Here is a 13,514-nt window from a genome sequence, read left to right as displayed (position 1 = left end):
CAAAATCTATAAAACAAACACGCATAAAACACAGAGTGAGATTTTGAAGCTTAGTAAGTCATAAGCAAATAAACAAGTCGATAACATTATCAACCGAATTAAACCAAGACAACTTATAATATATGTACATTCATTATTAAATATCACTTTGGCCGAATGTTCATGTAACTAAATTATCATTTTACCATTTTACTTTCACAACCAAATAATCATCACAAACCTAGTTAACATACCATAGACTCATAGCTCATGTGTCACAATATAATCTCATATACACGTACTAATCATATAACCGAACATATCTCCTCATATATACACACAAATATAATGACTATTCATAACATACTTACTACTCATTCACCAAGCCAAATATACATATCACATACACATATTTGCTTTATTTGCATTTTACAAGATTTGTAACAAATTGCCAAGGTATTTACTTACCTTACCTCAAGTAGGTAACAAGTTAATTCATACCTGGCATATAGCTCGTTTTACACATTTGAACTCAATTTACCTTTGCCATTCAGAATTGGGTAGGACACTCGGATAATCACACATATATCGTACATTGCCAACGTCCTAAACGTGGTCTTACATGTAATCACATATCGATGCCACTGTCCCAGTCAGGGTCTTACTCACACACATATATTAGAATCACATATAGATGCCATAGTCTTACTCGCACATATAAATCAGAATCCTATGTCATGACATATGTATCCTAACTATTCCTAAGGTTCATACGGGGCTTTCGAACATCGTAATTCAGTCAAAACGAATTCGAAAATGTAGTAGTCAAGCCTTTTCATATTCGACCATAACAAATATAAATTCATACATTTCATAAAAGCATATATATCTCACATTTAACTACAATTAAACACGTCTATTTGCTTATAAACTTGCCTCGGACGTTATAAAACAAAACAGGGCAGCTAGTCGACGACTTTCATTTTCCCCCGATCCAAATCCGATTTCTTTGGTTCTTGATCTAAACATATTCAAATTAAGTTCATTCAAACATATTTTCATTCAATTTAGTCCAAAAACACATAAATGGAAAAATTACTATTTTACCCCTGACATTTGCAAGTTTTACAATTTAGTCCCTATTGCACAAAACAAAAAATACACCAAATTTCTCCATACCCAAGCTAGGTTGAATATTACCCATGTCTATACAAGCCTATATAATTAATTTATTTCACAGTTTAGTCCCTCCAATTATTATTTTTGTAATTTAGTCCTAATTACCCAAAATCATCAAAAATTCCAATAAAAATATGTTAATCTAAAACATATATTTCATATTTCATCATCAAACAACAAAAATCACAAGCTCTCAACAATAGCATAACTCAAAATATTTACCAAAATAAAAAATTCAAGCATGGGTTTTGTAGTACTCGAAGCAACGACCTTAAAAACGTAAAAATTATCAAAAACTGAACTGAACTCTTACCTTGATTGAGCTTGGAAAGCAACCGAACCCTAGTTTCTTTTTCTTTTATTTGGTTTCGGCAAGAAAAATGAAAATAACATATATGTTAACTTTATTTTATGTTTTATGATATATGTTATAACATATTATAACTTAAAGCTTAATTTACAAATTTAACCTTAATGAATTATTATATAAACTTTATATTATAAGCCTAATACCGTCCAACTAACATGAAAGTGGGCTATTTACAACATAAAGGTTCCCATTAAAGAAGCCAATAGCAATTAGGTCCTTTTTAGACATAACCGCTAAATTTCTCTTTTACGTGATTAAGTCCTTTTATTTAATCGGATACCTAAATGACAAAATTAAATCACAAAAATTTCACATATATAAATTCACACAAAATAAACATAGAAAATAATTTTTAAATATTTTTTGACTCAGATTCATGGTCTTGAAACCACCGTTCTAATTAGGGTCTAAATCGGGTTGTTACAAATATCGTCTTTGACTGCCAAGAAATATTTGAGAAACGGATATGAGGCTTACCTAGCTTTTGTGTTGAATACTTAAGTGTCTGAGTTGAGGGTTGAATCAGTACTGGTAGTTGGTGAGTTTACGGACGTGTTTCCAGAAGAATTACTTGGATTACCTCTAGTGAGAGAAGTTGAGTTTGGAATTGAATTGGTCGCCGGGACAACACCCATCTCAATTGCTTCGTATAGGATGGCTCCAACGGAGTTGAAAGAGTTGAAAGCACAGTTGCAGGAGCTAATAGACAAGGGTTTTGCGAGACTGAGCTTTTCTCCGTGTGGTTCTCCGGTACTCTTCGTTAAAAAGAAAGATGGGTTAATGAGATTATGTGTCGACTATAGACAACTCAATAAGGTAACAGTGAAGAACAAGTATCCTTTGCCAAGGATCGATGATTTGTTCGATCAGTTAAAGGGAGCCACCGTGTTTTCTAAGATCGATCTGAGGTCTGGCTACTATCAACTAAGGGTTAAAAAGAAAGATGTGACGAAGATTGCATTTCGGACAAGATACGGGCATTATGAGTTCCTCGTCATGCCTTTTGGTTTGGCTAATACCCCAGTGGTGTTTATGGATTTGATGAACCACATTTTCCAACCGTATCTAGATAAGTTTGTCGTCGTCTTTATCGATGACATATTGATTTATTCACGTAATGAGAGCGAGCACGCGGTGCATTTAGGAGTTGTGTTGCAAACCTTGAGAGACAAGCAATTATACGACAAGTTTAGTAAGAGTGAATTTTGACTTAAAGAAGTCGGATTCCTAGGACACATTGTGTCGGGTGATGGGATCCGAGTTGACCCAAGTAAGATCTCGACTATTGTTGAGTGGAAACCGCTGAGGAATGTGATAGAGGTCCGAAGCTTTTTGGGTTTGGCCGGATACTATAGATGGTTTGTAAATGGATTCTCTATGATAGCTACCCTGATGACGAGACTGCTGTAGAAAGATGTCAAGTTCGATTGGATAGAAAAGTGGCAGCAGAGTTTTGAGAAATTAAATGCTTTTTTGACTGAAGGCTCGGTTTTAGTGCAACCGGAGTCGGGCAAGAAATTTGTGATATATAGCAATGCCTCCTTGAATGGCTTGGGATGCATGCTTATGCAAGAAGGTAAAGTCATAGCTTACGCTTCAAGGCAACTGAATCCATATGAGAAGAGCTACCCAACGCATGATTCAGAGTTTGCTGCCATTGTGTTCACGTTGAAAATTTGGAGACACCATTTGTACGGTGAGAAATGTCAGGTATTCGCCGACCATAAGAGCCTAAATTACTTGATGACTCAAAAGGAGTTGAATTTGTGGCAACGTCGATGGTTAGAGCTGTTAAATGATTATGAGTTGGTAATAGATTACCATCCGGGAAAGGTGAACGTCGTCACTGATGCATTGAGTAGAAAATCACTATTTGCATTGAGAGCAATGAATGCCAATTTGGCTTTCTTTGTTGATGGTTCAGTTCTAGAAGAGTTGAGAGCTAGACCGAAATTTCTACAAGAGATCTATAAAGCTCAAAAAGGGGATAAGAAGCTGCAAGCTAAGATGACTCAGTGTTACACAGAAAATGAATCCGAATTTTTTTTTGGTACTGATGGATGTTTAATGTTCAAAGACAGAGTTTTTGTACCCAAGGATGATGAGCTGATTCAAAATATTCTGAGAGAGGCATTTTCTTAAGGTCGTTGTTTTTTCGTCTACCCTAGCAGTGTGAAAATGTACAACGACCTTAAGAAAATGTTTTGGTGGTCAGGTATGAAAAGAGACATTTCAGAGTTTGTATCGAAGTGCGTAGTGTGTCAGCAAGCGAAGGCTGAACATCAAGTACCTTCGTGCCTACTTTAGCCTATCATGGTCCCCGAGTGGAATTGGGATCGGATCACCATGGGTTTTGTGACGGGTTTGTCGGTAACCTTGAAAAAGAAAGATACAGTATGGGTTGTTGTGGATAGACTAATAAAGTCGGCACATTTCATACCAGTGCGTACCAACTACTTCCTTGAGAAACTGGCTGACTTGTATGTTTCTGGGATTGTGAGGCTTCATGGAGTGTCGTTATCGATTATCTCAAACCGAGACCCGAGGTTTACCTTAAGGTTTTGGAGGAAGTTACAAGAGCCATTGGGAACCAAGTTGAGTTTTAGCACGGCATTTCCCCGCAAATCAACGGAAAGTCAAAAAGAGTGATTCAGATTGTAGATGACATGTTGCGGTGTTGTGTTATCGAGTTTCAGGGAAGTTGGGAAAGATACTTGCCGTTGGTTGAATTCGCCTAAAACAACAGTTATCAGGTAAGTCTAAAAATGGCGCCTTATGAGGCTTTGTATGGGCGAAAGTGTCGAACACCCTTATATTGGCTCAAAGAGAGTCAGATTCACGGGGTTGATTTAGTTAAAGAGACTGAAGAGAAAGTTAAAGTGATTTGTGACTGCTTGAAGGCCTCCCTGAATAGGCAAAGATCTTATGCAGATTTGAAATTAAAGGAAATTGAGGTTCAAGTCGGTGATAAGATATTTTTGAAAGTTTCCCCGTGGAGGAAAGTCCTCAGATTTGGTTGAAGAGGCAAGTTGAGCCCCCGTTTCATAGGACCTTATAAGGTTGTTAAGAGAGTAGGGTCTGTTGCCTATCAATGGCCTTGTCAGCAGAATTGGAAAAGATTCATGACGTGTTTCATGTATCTATGTTATGTCGATATAGACTAGACCCTTCGCATTCGATTGCGCTGACAAAGGTTGAGATTCATCTAGACATGAATTATGGCAAAGAGCTAGTCAAGATTTTGGCTCAGGAAGTCAAACAGTTAAGGAATAAGAGTATAGCACTTGTGAAGGTTTTGTGGAATAGACATGGGGTCGAGGAAGACACATGGGAACCCAAGGAGAATATAAGAGATTAGTATCCAAACTTATTCACCGGTAAGATTTTCGGGGACGAAAATCCCTAAGGGGGAGAAATGTAACAGCCCGATTTAGGGCCTAGTCAGAATAGTGGTCTCAGGACCATAAATCCAGAGTCAAATAAATTATTTTATTATTATTTGATGTTATAGCATGGTTATATGAGTGCATGAAAAGTTGGTGAACTAATTTTAATGTTTGTGAGCCCAATTGTGAAAAAGGACTAAATCGCATAAAGTGCAACAGTCTTAAATTGATAGCTAAGTTGGGGGATTTTAAAGGGCAATTAGACCCTATTAGAAGAGCTTGGCCGGCCATGAGACAAGGATGGGTGTTTGGTCAAAGGGTTAGGTTGGTTGATGTCATAATATGGATTTTAATAATATCCTAAAGCCTAGCATTCACCTTCTTCATCTATTTTTCTTCTCTTTGACCAAAAATCAGCCATAGGAGCACTTGAAAGCTTCAAAAAAAATTCTAGCCACTTATTCCTCTCACAAGTATGTGATGTTAATGGTTTTTCTTGAATATTTTTGCATTTTTGAGAACCTTGAAGCATGAGCTTTCAAATGAGGGGTTTATTCTACAAAATGATTAAGAGTTTAGGGTTTTTCCATGAATGGATTTGTAATGGTTGCTAAGTTTTTATGGAAGAATATGAGTCTTTTTATGAAAGGTGTTAGCATGAAAACACCTAAAAGGACTATTTTGCATAAGTTGTAAAATGTTGATAAATGTGTGAAATAGTGAGAATTTGAAGCTGCTATAAGAGTAACAATGGTTCGGTTAGGCTTGAGACATGAAGAAATTCGATAAAAATCAATTTTCGAGCATAAGGGTAAAATGGTCATTTTGTCAAAGTCTAGGGACAAGATGGTCATTTTTACCAAAGATGTGAAATTTTGATTGCCTAATTGTATTTAGTGACTATATGAGTGTATTTTTCTAATATAGATCAAGAATTTCCAAATTCGAACCTAGACTAGGGGAAAAACCAAGCAAATCGACTAAACCGACTAGTCGTGTGTATTTTGTAATCCGAGGTAAGTTGTATGTAAATAATACAACTACATTGCTACTATATGTGTTTGAATTGTCATTGAATTGATATAGCATGAATTGCTTGATTGTGAATTGTGAATGCATAATGATAATTGTGATAGTAGAAATCCAGTTGGAACCTTAGGAAATAAACCAGATATTCATGCCGTGACATTTGGGTCACTTATGTGAGCTAGTGTAAGACATGTTTGGCACATGCATCAGCCATATTATGAGATCCAGTGTAAGACCATGTCTGGGACATGCATCAGCCATATTATGAGAGCCAGTGTAAGACCATGTCTGGGACATGGCATCGACATTGAGACGAGTGCTAGCGTAAGACATGTCTGGGACATGCATCGGTTACAAGATGATAGTCGGGGTAAGACCATGTCTGGGACGTGGCATTGACATGAGATATGAGCTAGTGTAAGACCGTGTCTGGGACATGGCATTGGCACCTTACCCACATTTGAGGCTTAATGAATATCCGGTAGTGTTCCGAATGGTTCAACGGTGAAAGTTATGATTTTGAGTCAATAAGGAAAGTATAATTGTGTTGTGAATGGTACAGGTACCAAATTGTTATATATGTGCTATGTAAATTTTATGGATATTGATGAGTAAGTAATGCTTATGCCCACTTTGTATTATGAGCTTATTGGTGATTGATAAGTAGTTGTTGAATAGTTATTTATATACAACTTACTAAGCTTTTATGCTTACTCCCCTTTTCTTTCCGTTTTCTTGTAGTGCCGACTAACTAGCTCAAGGATCACCGAATCGACCGAAGCACTCGGTATAGTTGGATTTATATTTTTGAATATGGCATGTATAGGGCTTAGACTTTATTATTTTGTAACTTTGAGAATTGGCCAAATGTGTTGGCTTGGGTTGGAAACCCTTCATTTTGTATTAAGCCTTGAATGATGGCTAACATTCATTTTGAGTTATAAAAGATGCATTTTCATGGTTGGATGAATGCCTTTTGTGGTTGATTTGGTTGTATGAATTGTGTTTGTTCTTGTATTGGCTGGTATATTTGTATGAAATTAGGAAATGGAAGGGTAGCAATGAGGCTTGGTAAATAGCCTTATATTGTCCACATGGGTAGACACATGGGCGTATGTCTAGACAGTGTCTGACACGGTCTGCCCCATAGGCGTGTGGTCTAGCCATGTGTCCTTTGCATGTATAAGTTTCAAGTCAGTATGCATGGTATTAAACACACGAGCAAAGACATGGCCGTGTGTCTCAATCGTGTGACGAACACGGCCTAGCACATGGGCGTGTGCTTTGGCCGTGTGGCTTTTGGAGCATGCTGATGTCAGAAACAGAATGTCTATATTTTTGCACACGGGCTAGGACACAGGTGTGTCGTGGCTGTGTGAGGGACACGGGCTATTGACACGGGCGTGTGTCTTGCCGTGTGAAAACCCCTGTAGGTGTGAATTAGAAATTAATTCGAAAAGGGTATTGGGGACGAGCGTGTCCCTAGGTGCTTAGGCCGTGTGAGCCAAATGGACCATCAGCACGACCATGTCGAGAGGGTCACACGGGCGTGTTGTCCTTCCACATGGGCGTGTGCCCTGTTTTAAAGGCAAAATTTTCATAGTTGGTTTAAGGACCCGGAATGGCCACGAATAGTCCCCATGATCGATTTTGGGGCTTGTAGGCCCTTAATAAAAATTTTAAAGTAGAAATTGAAAAAGTTTTAATTTGGATCGTGTCTTGGTGACTTGAGATTGTTTGTGTGTATAAGACCAAGTTAAGTAATGCCTTGTACTCTACCCCGGCGTGAGTTACGGGTATAGGGTGTTACAGCACACTTAGTGCCGAACATAGTTGATTTATCATCGTCTGGAAACATAGTCAAATATGTATACAATTTTTGCATTATCAAAGCATTAAAACATAACTGTAACATCATTTATCACATGCGAACTTACCCCGTACTCAGAATTGACAATTCGGATCGTTTACTTGATAACCTTCGATTTCCCTCGATCTAGACCCGAATACCTCTTTTCTTGATCTATATGTATTCAAAATTAACCCTTTTATTCAACAAATCATTCAATTCAATCCATATACACATATTTAGGGCATTTTACAAATTAGCCCTCACATTTTCACATTTTAACACTTTAGTCGCTAATTCATTAAATCAAAAAATATACAAAATTTCCTTATACAAATGCTTAGCCGAATTTTCATAGGGTTCATATAAGCCCACATATTTCATTTATTTTTCATTTTAGTCCCTCAAAATCTCATTTTTACAATTTAGCCCAAATTACTCAGTTTCATAAAAAATTCAAAGACAAAATATGTCAACCCAATACATATCTTTCATTTTCCATCAACTAACATTTCAAAGCTCACAAAATCAACAATGGGATAATTCAAAATCATCATCAAAATCAGAAATTGAGACATGGGCTTGATAGAACACAAAGCAACAATAAAAAAAATGTAGAAATTATCAAAAACAGACCAAAATTCATACCTTAATCAAGTGATCTATGTGCCGAACCCTAAAGGAAGAGAATATCTTCTTTTCTACTTCAATATTCGGCTAACAAGGAAAAATGAACAAAATTTCATGCTTTGTTATAATTTAATTAACATAATATTCTAATTACTAAATTAATCTTGTTCATTTCATTTAAAATCTACCAACTCATGTCAAATTTTGTCCATACATAAATCCAATGGCCCATTTGCATCTTACCTCATATTTAAAGAGACAAATCAATTCGACACTTAATCAAATAGAATGCCACTTTTGCATTTTCTACCATTAAGTCCTTTTATCAAATTAAACACACAAGTGATCAAATTTTCATACGAAACTTTCACACATGCTTAACCACATACTGTAAACACGAAAAATAATATTAAAACATTTTTTTGACTTATTCCAACTAGGGTCTAAACCAAGTTGTTACAACTCTCCATTCTTAAGGATTTTTTTCCCTAAAAATCTTACCGTTGAACAGATTTGGATATTACTATTTCATAGCATCTTCAGGCTCCCACGTAGCCTCTTCAACATCGTGTCGATGCCACATAACTTTTACTAACAAAATTTTCTTATTTTTCAATTTTTTAACCTTGCGAGCTAAAATATGGATTGGTTCTTCTTCATAGGTTATATTGGATTAAATCTTAATCTCGGGCAGAGAAATCACATGCTGTAGCATTTATACATGAAATACGTTGTGAATATTTTCTAACTCAGGTGGCAACAACAATCTATAAGCAATCGACCCGATACGCTTGATAATCTCATACGGGCTAATGAATCTCGAACTTAATTTGCCTTTTCTGCCGAATCTGAGTACTTTTTCCACTGGGATATTTTCAGAAACACTTTATCACCGATTTCAAACTCAATATCTTTTCTTTTTAAATCTACAAACGATTTCTGACGATCCGTAGCTGCTTTCAGACTATCTTGTAATACTTTCACTTTTTCTTCTATTTCTCTAACCAAATCAACCCCGTAAATCTTATTCTCACAAAGCTCTGTCCAATACAATGGTGTTCGACATTTGCGACTGTACAAAGCTTCATAATGAGCCATTTTGATACTAGAATGAAAGCTATTATTATATGCAAATTCAATCAATGACAAGTATCATTCCCACGTACTTTCAAACTCAAGAATACAACATAGCAACATATCCTCGCGTATCTAAACAATCCATTCGGATTGACCATCCGTCTGTGGGTGAAAAGCAGTGCTAAAGTGTAATTTCGTACCTAATGCATCTTGCAGTTTCTTCCAAAACCGTGATGTGAACCTCAGATCTCTATCCGAAATAAAAAAAATAAGTACTCCATGCAATCTCACAATCTGAGAAATGTACAGCTTAGCAAGCTTATGAAGTGAGTAATCTGTAGAAGCTGGGATGAAGTGAGCCAATTTAGTCAATCTATCAACAACAACCCAGATTGCATCTTTCTTACTCGGTGACAGAGGTAAACCCGATACAAAATCCATCGTGATTCTGTCCCATTTCCATTCAGGAATCATAATTGGTTGAAGTATCCCAGATGGAACTTGATGTTTAGCTTTAACTTGCTGATAAATTAAGCATTTCGAAACAAATTCTGAGATATCTCTTTTCATACCATGCCACCAATAAAGCTATTTCAGATCATTATACATTTTAGTACTACCTGGATGAATAGATAACCGATTGCTATGAGCTTCATTTAAAATCATCTAAATCAACTCTAAATTTCTCAGAACACATATTCGGCCTTTGAATCTCAAACATCCTTAAGCATGAACTCGGAATTCTGAATCAATAGTCAAATCACATTGAGCTCGTTTTGCTAACAATTCATTATCAACCTTCTGAGCTTCGTAAATCTACTGAATAAATAACGGTGTTGCTTTCAACTTAGCTAAAACTAAACCATAATTAGACAAATTTAACTGAATATTCATCGCACGCAATGTAAACAATGATTTTCGACTTAAAGCATCAGCAACAACATTGGCCTTTCCCTGATGGTAGTCAATTACAAGCTCGTAATCTTTTAACAACTCTAACCATCTTCGCTGCCATAGATTCAGATCTTTCTGAATCATCAAATATTTTAAGCTTTTATGATTGGAATAATCGTGACATTTCTCACCAAACAGATAGTGGGGCCAAACTTTAAAGCAAACACAATAGCTGCCAATTCCAGATCGTGTGTCGAATAGTTCTTTTCTTGCGGCTTCAATTATTTCAAAGCATAAGCTATGAGTTTTCCTTCCTGCATTAAAACGTAGCCTAAACCATTCAAAGATGCATCTCTATAGATCACAAATTCTTTACCTGACTCTACCTGAACTAACACCGGAGCTTCGGTTAATAGAGCTTTAACTTTTCTGACATTTTTCAGACCATTCAAATTTCATATCTTTCTGAAGCAATTTCGTCAATGGAGTTGCAAACATTAAAAATCCTTTTACAAATCGCATATAATAACCGGAAAGCCCCAGAAAACTACAGACTTTAGAAGTATTTCTCGGAGCCTTCTAATCCAGAATAGCTACAATCTTGCTCGGATCAACTCGGATACCTGATTCTGACACAATATGTCCCAAAAATCCAACTTCGCGTAACCAGAACTCACATTTACTGAACTTCGTATACAAATGCTTATCATGCAAAGTCTGTAACACTATTCTCAAATGTTTAGCAAGCTCAATTTCATCATGCGAATAAATCAAAATGTAATCAATGAATAGGAAAAAATCGATCTAAATACGATCTGAAAATTATGTTCATCAAATCCATAAAAACAACAAGTGTATTCGTTAATCCAAAAGGCATAACTAAAAACTCATAGTGTCCATACCTTGTTCAGAAAATAGTTTTTGGCAAATCAGAGTCTTTCACTCGCAACTGATCGTAACCCGATCTCAAATCTATCTTTGAAAACACTGTAGCCCCTTTCAACTAATCAAACAAATCATCTATCCATGGTAAAGGATATTTGTTCATGATAGTTACTTTATTAAGCTATCGGTAATCGATGCACATTTTCATAGTTCCATCTTTCTTTTTCACAAACAAAACCGGTACACCCTAAGGAGAATAACTCAATCGTCTTAAGCCTCTATCTGTCAATTCTTGCAACTGTGCTTTCAACACTTTTAATTCAGTCGGTGCCATTCTGTATAGAACTATTGATATTGGAGTTGTTCCAAGCACTAACTTAATACCAAATTTAACCTCTCAGATCTATGGTAAACCCGTTAACTCTTCAGGAAACACATCTGGGTAATCACACACAACTGGCATGATTCAATCTTCTTTTCACCACTTTTGTGTCAAGCACATAAGCTAAATAAGCATCGCAACCCTTTCTCACATATTTCTGAGCTAACATCTCTGAAATCACTGTTGGCAATCCGTTCAAAACATTTAATTCAATTTGAATAATCTCATTACTCTGACATCTCAAATAAATCATCTTTTGTTTGCAATTTACAACAGCATCATGCATCGATAGCCAATCCATACCCAGGATTATGTCAAGCTCGTCAAATTGTAACAACATCAAATCGGCCGAAAAGAAATTACCCCGAATCATCAATGGACAATTCTTACACATTTTATCAACCAGTACACACTTGCCTAAAGGGTTCGATATTCTAATTACAAATTCAGTAGACTCTACAAGTAAAGTCTTACTAGATACTAAATTCACATATATATACGAATGAGTAGACCCTGGATCTATCAATGCAATAAATTTCGTATCATAGAGAGTGAAAATAACGGTAATAACATCTAGAGATGACGCTTCTTCTCGTGCTCCAATAGTATAGGCTCGATGTAACAACCCGATTTTGGGCCTAGTCAGAACAGTGGTTGCGGGACCACAAATCTAACGTAAGAAATTTTTTTATTATTATATTTTTATGGTATAAAAATTCACAGGGTGATTTCGCGAAAATTTTGTTCGACGTTTGGGCACTCAATTTCGTTAAAAGGACTAAATTGTAAAAAGTGAAAAAGTTGAGTTGTACATGTTAGAGGTGTCTAATTGTGATGAAATTTTAAGTTGGAGGCCCTTAAATGGTAATTAGACCATTGGATAATTTTTTGGACAAAAATAGACATGAAATAGGTGAAATAGAATATTTTTAATTTAGGGGCATTTTGGTAACCTAGTAATTAAAATGAATTAAAAACAAAATAAAAGCCAAAATTTCTTGTCCATCTTCTTCGTTGGCCGAATATTGCATGAAGAAACCTAGGGTTTTCCAAGCTACCAAGCTCATTTGTAAGTCCGTTCTTGCCCCGTTTTTAATGATTTTTACATTTTTGAAACCCTCGTATCAAGATCTACCTATTTCTACCATTTATTTGAGTTATCATGAAGGTCTAGGGTTTGAACCATGTTAGAAATTTATGCATTTTGATGTTTAATGGTAGATTATGCACGTTTATGGTTGGAGAAACAACTTTTGCTAAGTGATTTTCGGTGAAAATGCTTAAAAGGACTAAATCGTAAGAGTTATAAAATCTGTAGTAAAAGTGTGTTCTAGAGGAAATTGTGGACTGTTATAGTTATGAAAATTATTTGGCTAGACCTAAAATGCTAAGAAATTGAATAAAAATCATTTTACGAGCTTAGGGGAAAAAGTGTAAATATGACAAAGTTTAGGGGCAAAAACATAAATTTTCCATAATATGATTTTTGGGTCACAATGAATAATGTGACTAATTAGCAAGCTAAATGTGATATTATAGATCAAGGAAAACGAGATTCAGACTTAAATCAGGAAGGTACGAGATTATAGACTAAAATGGAATAACTAGCCGTGCTCAGATTCGAGGTAAGTTCATGTGACAATAATAATGCAATGTCATACTTGAATTATAAATTATATTATTGTCTCATAAACTGAATGAGTTGTCATACGGATGTATACGACAGGAATTTGACAAGTAAGTACTTACGATAATGTTATCGTTGATTGTGACTGAATCTAAATTGGTAAGTTGAGTTGAACTTGTCAAGTTAAAGGTTATTGTATGCTATGCATAAGAAGTGATCTACAATAT

The sequence above is a fragment of the Gossypium hirsutum genome, chromosome A08, assembly GCF_007990345.1.
Source record: "Gossypium hirsutum isolate 1008001.06 chromosome A08, Gossypium_hirsutum_v2.1, whole genome shotgun sequence".
Taxonomy (NCBI): Eukaryota; Viridiplantae; Streptophyta; class Magnoliopsida; order Malvales; family Malvaceae; genus Gossypium; species Gossypium hirsutum.
This window is presented reverse-complemented; position numbering follows the sequence as displayed.